Source organism: Alexandromys fortis, unplaced genomic scaffold (genome assembly GCF_014885135.2).
Source record: "Alexandromys fortis isolate MF-2015 unplaced genomic scaffold, M_Fortis_MF-2015_v1.1 scaffold_21, whole genome shotgun sequence".
In the NCBI taxonomy this organism is placed as follows: Eukaryota; Metazoa; Chordata; class Mammalia; order Rodentia; family Cricetidae; genus Alexandromys; species Alexandromys fortis.
The window spans coordinates 11,628,233-11,637,200 of NW_026067905.1; the positions used below are offsets into that span (position 1 = coordinate 11,628,233).

The 8,968-nt window shown below is 42.9% G+C and overlaps 1 protein-coding gene across 1 annotated transcript in view; it reads right to left on the reverse strand.

Annotated features, from left to right (window-relative positions):
• Window positions 1-8,670, reverse strand: part of Sec16b (SEC16 homolog B, endoplasmic reticulum export factor) — a 62,218-nt gene extending 53,548 nt beyond the window's left edge. The window contains exon 1 of the mRNA XM_050135309.1: window positions 8,026-8,670. The gene's annotated coding sequence lies outside the window, so the exon portion shown is untranslated. The remainder of the gene's footprint in view (window positions 1-8,025) is intronic.
• Window positions 8,671-8,968: the final 298 nt, after the last annotated feature.

Here is an 8,968-nt window from a genome sequence, read left to right on the forward strand (position 1 = left end):
CTAGACACCCCTTGCTAGACATACTTAGAAAAGCATCTATATATTATAAGTGTTCACAAAGGTTCTTATTAAAAGAGCGTGGCTGCCAACAGTTGACAGATGAGACCTCATGGAGTAATGAAGCTTCTGCATAGAGCCGGAGACATGGCTGACTGGGTTAAGGTGCATATCATAAAGCATAATCTGAGTTTGATCCCCAGACCCACATGTCAGGAGAGAGCTGACCCTCACAAGTTGACCTCTGACCTCCACATAACCACTGTGGTGTATACATACATACACAAACTAAAGAAATGTAACTTTCAAAAACTTAAAGCTTCTTTCTGTACAGCAAAAGAAACTATAAGGAAGTCAAGAGGTGGCCTCACAAAGTGGGAGAACTATTTGCCAGCTTTGCATCCAATGATGGACAGATAACCAGAGCAAAAGAAGAACTTTGAAAGAACTAAAGAACAGGAAAACAAATGATGTCATTGAAAAATGGACCATAGTTGTAAACAGAGAATTTAAAATAAATAAACAAACAAACAAATACAGGTGGCTAAGAAGGCTTTCGAAAGTGTTCAACATCATTAGCCACTGGAGGGAAAACAAGTAAGAATGAAAAGCTTCCATCCCATCCCAGTCACAGTGGTGGTCATCCTGAAATCAAATAACAATGAATGTGGAGAAACAGGAGCCCCCCCCCCCCCCCGCTCACTACTGGTGGGAGTGTACACTGGCACAGCCACTATGCAAATCAGTCTGGAGGGTCCTCAAAGAGCAGAACATGACCCAGCTATAGCTCTCATAAGCATAGACCCAAAGGGCTCTATATCCTACTAAAGAAACACTCATTCAAACATGGCTCCTGCTTATCTATTCACAGGAGTCAGGAAATGGAATCAGTCTAGAGATCTGTCAACAGATGAATGCATAATGAGAATGTGATACATTTACACGGTGGAATTTTATTAGCTATAAATAAAAATGAAATTGCAAAGTAAATGGAAGGTACTGGAAAATAATTATGCTGAGGTAACCAGGACCCAGAGAAACATACTACATGTTCTCCCTTGTGCGTGAATCCTAGTTTTAGGATCTGTGTGTTTAACTTGAGTTCTCAAAGAGACCAGGAAACTAGAAAAGGGTCATTGGGTTAAGGGTTGCCTAAAGCAATGGTGAGTAGCAGAACATAGGTAATATGAAAACTGAACAGAGGGGATAATGGGAGGTGTTGCTGACGCAGAGATTAGAGGAGGAGGGGAAGAAGGGAAGAGGAAGAAAGGGAGGGGAAGAACAGGAGGGGAAGAAGGGAAGGGGAAGAAAGGGAGGGGAGAAAGGGAGGAAGATTAACCTAATTGAAGAGTATAAAAAAGAGCCATATAGAAATTATTATTTGTAAACTGATTTTAATATATATTTTAAAACATAGTTAGAAAGAAGTTAGCATGCAAGCTAGATACTGCACCTAATAGTTACAGTTATTCAACAAAATCCCATGCCAGATGTACCTCCTTATGAGTTTCCCCAAAACAATACAGGTTCTTGCCATTCCTTTTGGTTCCCATCAGAACTAATTTGGAAGACCCTATTGCTGAAGACATCATAAATCTTGGGTGCAATGTATAAAGATTTGAGCTAGAATGAGTCTAGAAGTTTCCTCCATGCTGGCTAGTTTTCATCATACAGGAAGTTACTATGCAGGCTTCAAGAGGGTGAGGCAAGAAAAGGAAAGAGTGACCTCCACCCAGCTGAGAACTGTGTGAACTGCAATACTAATAGGCCAGGCAAGATGGGTTTCCTGGCACAGTGCTGACCAACTGTTATGGGGGTGACCATCCACTTAACTTGCTTTTAAGGTCCACTCTGAAGAGGGAATTCATGCCTAGTACTGTTAACCTGGTTTAAAAGTCCATGACCAGGATCTTGGACACTGGGTAGAGGGAATGTGCCACTATTGTTTAGCTAAACTGACATGGTGCCTAACTGCTTTCTAAATATTTATGCTTATGCTTATAGACAAGTGCTGTTTTCAGCCTTAATCAGAGAAGTTTCTCTTTGCAATGAACGGTGGTGAATACAGAAACGAGGGCCGCTCTCGGTGCTGAGACTACGTGATGGTTGAGTGTGCAGTCCTAAAGAGGACATTTACAGCATCTCCTCTAAGGCTCAGAAAACAATGAGGAGGGGATGGGAAAATAAAAAAGAGCCAACAGATAGGGAGAAGGGCAGAGAAATATTTTCTTCTGGGCATAACATAGCCAATACAATATTATCTCACAGTATCCACAGCTACCTGCAAAAGACCTGCATGAGACTGGACCTGTCAACAGTCAATCATGGATTTGGGAGGGGCCCTTAAGGCTGTATGCCTCCCTGCTAAACAATTGCCCACTGATGGATTCTGGAGGAAGGGCAGTCATTGTCTTTAGTTGTGTACTCCAGTAAATAATTCCAAACATGTAGTCATACATATAGTCCTGGCTAAATTCAGTGGATAACAAAACAAAACAAAAAAATGAATGTATGAAAGAAACTTGAAGAGGGGAGGAGAGCTTTAGAGATAGGAGGGAGACAGAAGAAAAAGTGGAGCTGTGGTAATTAGAACTGTGTGTTATACACATATATATGAAACTGTCAAAGAACAAATTCAATAAGAGATTATTTTAGTTTATCATTCAGCACCAATGCAATGACTTGTGAGCTGGCACTCAAATCTCATTTTAAAGAAAGAAAAGAAGTGCGTTTTCAAAGTTCAAGTCTAACTCGGTGACATCTTAGGATAAATAACAATCTTTATGATTTTCCTGAATACAAAATTTTTACTATTACTTTATACAAACACACACACATAAATAAAGAGCTGTTTTTTTCAACTGTTCAGAGTATGCTGTTATATTAGCTTTTATCTTTCATTCATTATGAACTTTTCACTTCATTATTCTTTAATATTGCTTGATAATCTAATCTGGAGTTACTATTTCTAATGTGCTGCCCTTTCTCTCTTCATAATGACCCACTGCTGCCACATCTTGTCTTTCCAAGACGTGCGTGTCCTTGCCTTCTTATTTCCATACCTGGGGAAATTAGTGGGGTTCATTTTAGAAACAATAAAGAAGACCAGAAAGGGTCAGGGATTGTGCCAAGATCACCCAGTGCCTCTGTATTATTCACCAAATGAAGGGCTCTACAGGAAATCAAAGGACTTCTAGCCCATGCTTTTATCAAAAAAAAAAAAAAAAAAAAAAAAAAAAAAAAAAAAAAAAAAAAAAAAAAAAAAAAAAAAAAGCAAAGTGCTTAGCAATAGGCATGGAATATATTTGACACAAAATGCAATTATGTAAAAATCCATTCCATGTGAATACAATGATTACAACCTTCAAAGTCATCAGCCTGTATAAATAGACTCATTCAGCCTAATGATAGATTGGTGGGTAGGTAGACAGCTATTAATGATAAAAATAAGAACTCAAAGATTCATTTCTGTGTTTTTCTCCTCATCCAATTTGTCAGCCAACAAAGTTTCGTCCCCCGTTCTGGTGTTCTCCTCTGCCCACTGCTCATGCACAGAAATAGTCGGTGTGTGTGCAGTGTGGTTCCATACACGTGTTTCAATGGCACTTGCAGCCCTGGGTCTCTCAGTCTGGAATTAGTGCCTGCAGATAGAGCAGCTCCCCAGGAGAGCTGTTTTGGTGCTGAATTTAGCACATGAGGGCAATTTCTCTAGGAGCCACTTATAATGCCAGGAAGCAAAGTTCCAACTCCAGTTCTGGAGGACATCAAAGGGCATGACAAGATGATGGAGAAGTTTCTTTTCTGAGCATGCATGTCTGCAGTTACCATGGCACAGCTGCCAACGGTTGCTGTTTTCTGGGGCCAGCCTATAAATGACTACTTCAGAGTCTCTGTGCGCTGCGCAAATGCTGCCCTTTCTGACATTGCTTCCATGAGGCAGTTTCTCTACAAGTTGCTACCACTGTTTCCTTTAACACTAAGAATACACTTTGTATTCCTCGTGGCATTAATGACATCTTGTCCTCATGCTGATTCAGATGTCATTCATCAAGTAAGTGATGTCACTAACTGACTCCAACTGTGGTATGGGATCATCTATAGAGAATGAAAAAGAAGTTCTTTCATTCAACAAATAGTATTTTAGACAAATATTAATTCATTTGGTAACTGAAATAAAACAATCTTTCTACCATAGAAGCTGATTTTCCTTAGTTCTTATAGTAAAGAAGCAAGTCCCAAAACTCTATGAAAAAAATACACAGAGTTCATGTTCTTTCTTAATAACTAGGGAGTAAGTGTCTAGTATGTTCCAAGCTATGTTTTAAAAGTTAAGCCACAAAAGTGAACAAGGTGAACTTCCTCCTTGTATTCTTGGAGTTTACTGTTGTCTTGGGGTCTCTATTGCTATGATGAAACACCATGACCAAAAACAAGTTGGGGAGGAAAGGGTTTGTTTGGCTTACATTTCCACATCATAGTCAATCATTGGAGGAAGTCAGGACAGAAATTCAAACACGGCAGGAACCTGGAAGCAGGAACTAATGCAGAGGCTATGGAGGAATTCTGCTTACTGGCTTGCTTCCCCTGGCTTACTCAGCCTGCTTTATTATAGAACCCAGGACCAGCAGCCCAGTGATGACATCACTCACAATAGGCTGGGCTTTCCCCCATCAATCACTAATTTTAAAAATATCTTACATCCAGATCTTATGGAGACATTTTCTCAATTGAGATTCTTTGATTTCAGACTCTAACTGGCATCAAATGAGCCAGGACAACTGCCTAATGAGGACACAGACAAGTTCATTACAATTGTGTATGCCAGGAGGGACATGAGAGTCCATTGCGAAGGTGTCACACCCAGTCAGAGAAGGTTTCCCCCAGAAAAGAAGAGCAGCCTCAGCTGAGACCTGCAAGATAAGAGTGCATGCTCCTGTATGCAGGAGGTGAAGGAGAGCAGTGTGCTCTGGGCAGGAGGGTGTACATTGGGGAAAGATTCATGGCAAAGGAAGACCTAGGGCACACAGCAGTCATGGACAGGGCTGTGGGTCTTAGGCTTGGTGGTTTGAGCCTAAGACACAAAAAGCAGTGTTGAAAGCTAAAACTGCAGAGCTGCTTCACTCAGTCCAGGAGAAAGACCTGGGTTCTTCATACTACTTAAAAAACATATCTGAGTCAGGTGGTGGTGGCGCACACCTTTAATCCCAGCACTCTGGAGGCAGAGACAGGGGGATATCTGTGAGTTCAAGGCCAGCCCGGTCTACAGAGTTTCAGGATAGTCTCCAAAGCTACAGAGAAAACCTGTCTGGAGGGTGGGGAGTCTGTAATTTCCACCTGCTCAACATCCTCTCATTTCTGGTAAAAATTCATCAGTTTTCCTTTCAAAATCTACCCTGTCCATTCTTAACTTGGGTATCACATATGAGACATACCCTATCTTTTGATCTAAGAATGGGCACAAATTTCAGGCATAAATATAAGAGTTTTATGTCTCACTAACCACAGGGCCTAAGTCACGGACATGGATCTCTGAACTGCAGCCTGGAGCTGGTGATGGCTCCACGCAGGACTCATCCTGAAGCCACTGGAGAAGGAAGAGCGCCTCCCACTGGGTTAACTAGATAGTGCAGTGCCTAGAACGTGGGTGGTGCGGGTGACCATTTCCTCCACCACCCACTCAGTCAGTCATAATCAGTAACTGTGATGGCCTTGTGCTGCTATTAGCATCAGGAACACACAATAAAACCTAATTCTGCCCCATAGGTTTTTTAACATCAGGTGGTAAGGTAAATAAAGGAATATTGGCATTTTAGAAAAACCGTGCTGGTCCCACTGGAGAGAACGGTTCCAGAATTCCAGACCGCAGGTGAGGCGAGACTTCTAAGTCAACCAGTAATGTGTGGCTTAAACCAGCACAGGTGAAACTCAGGGACTGGTGGAAGGGAAGACTGACCTAGGGGTGCGTGTTCGATTCAGAGACAGTGAAGAGACAAATCAGCAGGGGGTTAGTTAGACTTACACAGTCCTGAACCGGGGACTGTGGCTGCTGAGGTCCCTGATCTTGAATTTTACTGGGAGAAGTGTGTTGGGTCATGGTGGGTTTGGCCGCCTTTGGGAAAGCTTGCTGGAAGAGCCTGAGGCGGTAACTACAAATCAGGAGCTCCCAAGAGAAGTCTGAGGAGACATGCATTTGTGGTGGGCCATGTTCATCTGTTTATGTGTTGCTTCTTTGCTGGAGGAGATTCTGTGGGCCTTCATTTAGGCAGTACCAACACCCAAGTCATAATTAAAATCTTGGCTATGAATGAGCCCATCAAAGATGAACACAGACTTCGAAATAACAGCCTAGGTGAGAAATGGAGAAGGAAGAGGCCATGAAGACTGACAGAATCTGAACGGCATGGAAGGAGATGACAGCAGAAAGATCAGTAAGTGAGCTTTACCCCATGGCAAGCCAAGGGCAACCTGGGCTACATGAGATCCTGTAGAGGGAGAGACAGGGAGAGAAAAGGCATAAGAGATCAAGTCCTGCACAAATTTGAAACTGTGTATCTCAGTTCCCTGGACTTAACGGAAGGGTCAGGTCAGGTAGAAAGCAGCAGACTATGTGATGTAGCTGTGGGCTTTCAATGGCTGGTTTGTTGATTAGTGGGTTGATATAAAATGGAAGACACTTAGGTGAATTATTAACTCAAAAATGGGAAACCAATTTTAAAACAGAGGCTGAAGAAGCAGAGAAATAAGGTACTGGGTATTGGATGTGGAGGTCCCTGCAGAGGCTGACGGGGATAGGAGGTCCAAGAGAGATTTTTTTCCAGGTCAAAAAGCACACCTTTAGCTGGGTGTGGTGCCAAATTCCTGTAGTTCCAGTGGCAGGAAGATAAGAAGTTCAAGGCCAGCCTGTGTAGTGAGCTGCAGGCAAGCCTGGGCTACCTAAGATCTTGTTTCAAACAACCAAAAGCCAAGAAGACCAGCAATAAATACAAAAGGCCTGACAAGGAGGAATGTATGCAGATGATGTAGATAATTTTGGGAGCTAGGCTAGGCAAGGTTGATAAGGAAATATGTGTGCAACAATTATGTTAAAGAAATCTATTTCGTACAACGTTTCTACTAAAACATCTTAGGAATTTCCCACCGTTCCCAGTGACAATTGGTTGATCAATGGTGATGAGTTTCAGGAAGCTAAGACACACCACACAGTCACTGATGGTAGGTAATTCCTAGTTTAGTCGAAACCACAGCCTGCTTTATTTTTTTGACTCAGCTAAATTTCATTCGAGTCATTTTAAGAACTTTCATTTTGTCTCTCTGTCCCTCAAATATCATTGGCAGTGAAGGTACTCGGTCCAAGCACTAATCACGAAAAATCGATGCTAAGACATCTATGACAAGGTGGTATAGAATCGCTACTTTTAGGGCATCTTTCTTGAAAGCAACCTTTGTTCCTAACAATAACATCCTGTAAGTGGGCCCATCTAGGAGAATCTTTCCAGATTGTTCCAGATTATCACAACGTGATGAGGCCTAATCGGTGAGAGGTGAGATGCACTCATAAGGAAAATGTCCATCCCCTTGAATGTGGATCAAGTCCAGAGCTGTGTGAGAAATGGTTCAGCAGGTGGGGAACTCACGCTAGGTGAGGAATCAATTACCGAGGAAGTTATCCGTCCCCGTGCAGTCACTTTCCAGCACATAAGCTGCGGCCTGGAGTGCCATATGGTTCATTGGGACCTGTGCCAGGACCCAAATCCAATCTCTCTTCTCCCAGCCCAGCGTTCGTTCCTCGTCTCATAACATCTGTTTCTCCTACCGAGCTGCAAACTCCACAGGGGCCATCACTCCTTTCACCTTGTTTACTTAGGTATTCCCAGCAGAGAGGTGAGAATTAAAACTACCTGGTGGTCAATAAGTTAACAGCACTCTAGTTAGATGACAGATGCTCCCTTGAGAGGTTGCGCGCAAAGTTGATGAGCAGAGCAGAGTCTCCACAGAAAGAAAGAAAATTAAAAAAAAAAAATCACCAACCTGTAAACACATGGTTTATGAACTCTGCAAACACCAGGAACTCTGGACACGACGTCAGGAGATGTAAACCTTGGGAACGGCAGCCACACAGGCACTGCTTGCTCAACGGATCTGTGCCAAGTCCTCGTTTGTCACAGTGTTGGCAGGCACCACCACGCCCCTAGTCATCTTATGGCTTGAGAACAGAAGTTTCCACGTTGTCTCTAAGTCAGCTGTAGCCGGCTCGAATCCTCCTTAAAATATTTAACAGGCTCTATCCTTTCCCCAAACACTGTAATTGCTGAGCCTCCTTTCATCTTCCCATAATCAAACTTGCCGAAATTTTTAGGAAAGTTGAAATTACATGCACGTTAGCCATGCATTCCATCCAGCAAGCGAAGGCCAGGGTACGTGGTCACTGTACAGAGTGAGGGTCAAAAGCAGCTCTAGCCACCACTGAATTTGAGGGGCTTTTGCCAACAGGAGCCTGTTCAGTTCTTCGTTTTGCTGAAACCATGTGCTGGCCAGAACGCCTTTCTTCTCTGGTTAAGACTAAATGCTTTTCAAATGAATCTGTTAGAAGGGTCTCAAGTGGGAATTATAGTCCCTCTTAGTTTTCTCCAGTATGGGTTTGGTTTGGGAGAGGTTGTTAGTGGTGAGAATAAGTACTTACATCTTTGCTCCTAAATCAGGAGCTGCTGCTGCTGCTGCTATATCCCATCATGACAGCCTGCTGTGACTCACAGCTGGCAGACACTGCAAACGGCCCTGCCACGTCAGCCACCCGGAACCTTTCTGCTTCAGCAACAGTTTCCCCACGGAATGATTTAGTAGTAACAGTAGTAACTCCTGAGGCTGGGAATATGATCTGATCACCTTATTGAGAAGGTCCCACTAAAAAGGGGCACTACTTGAAAGTATAGATAGTAACCACACAGCCTTCTGTATGTCTGATGGAAATTCC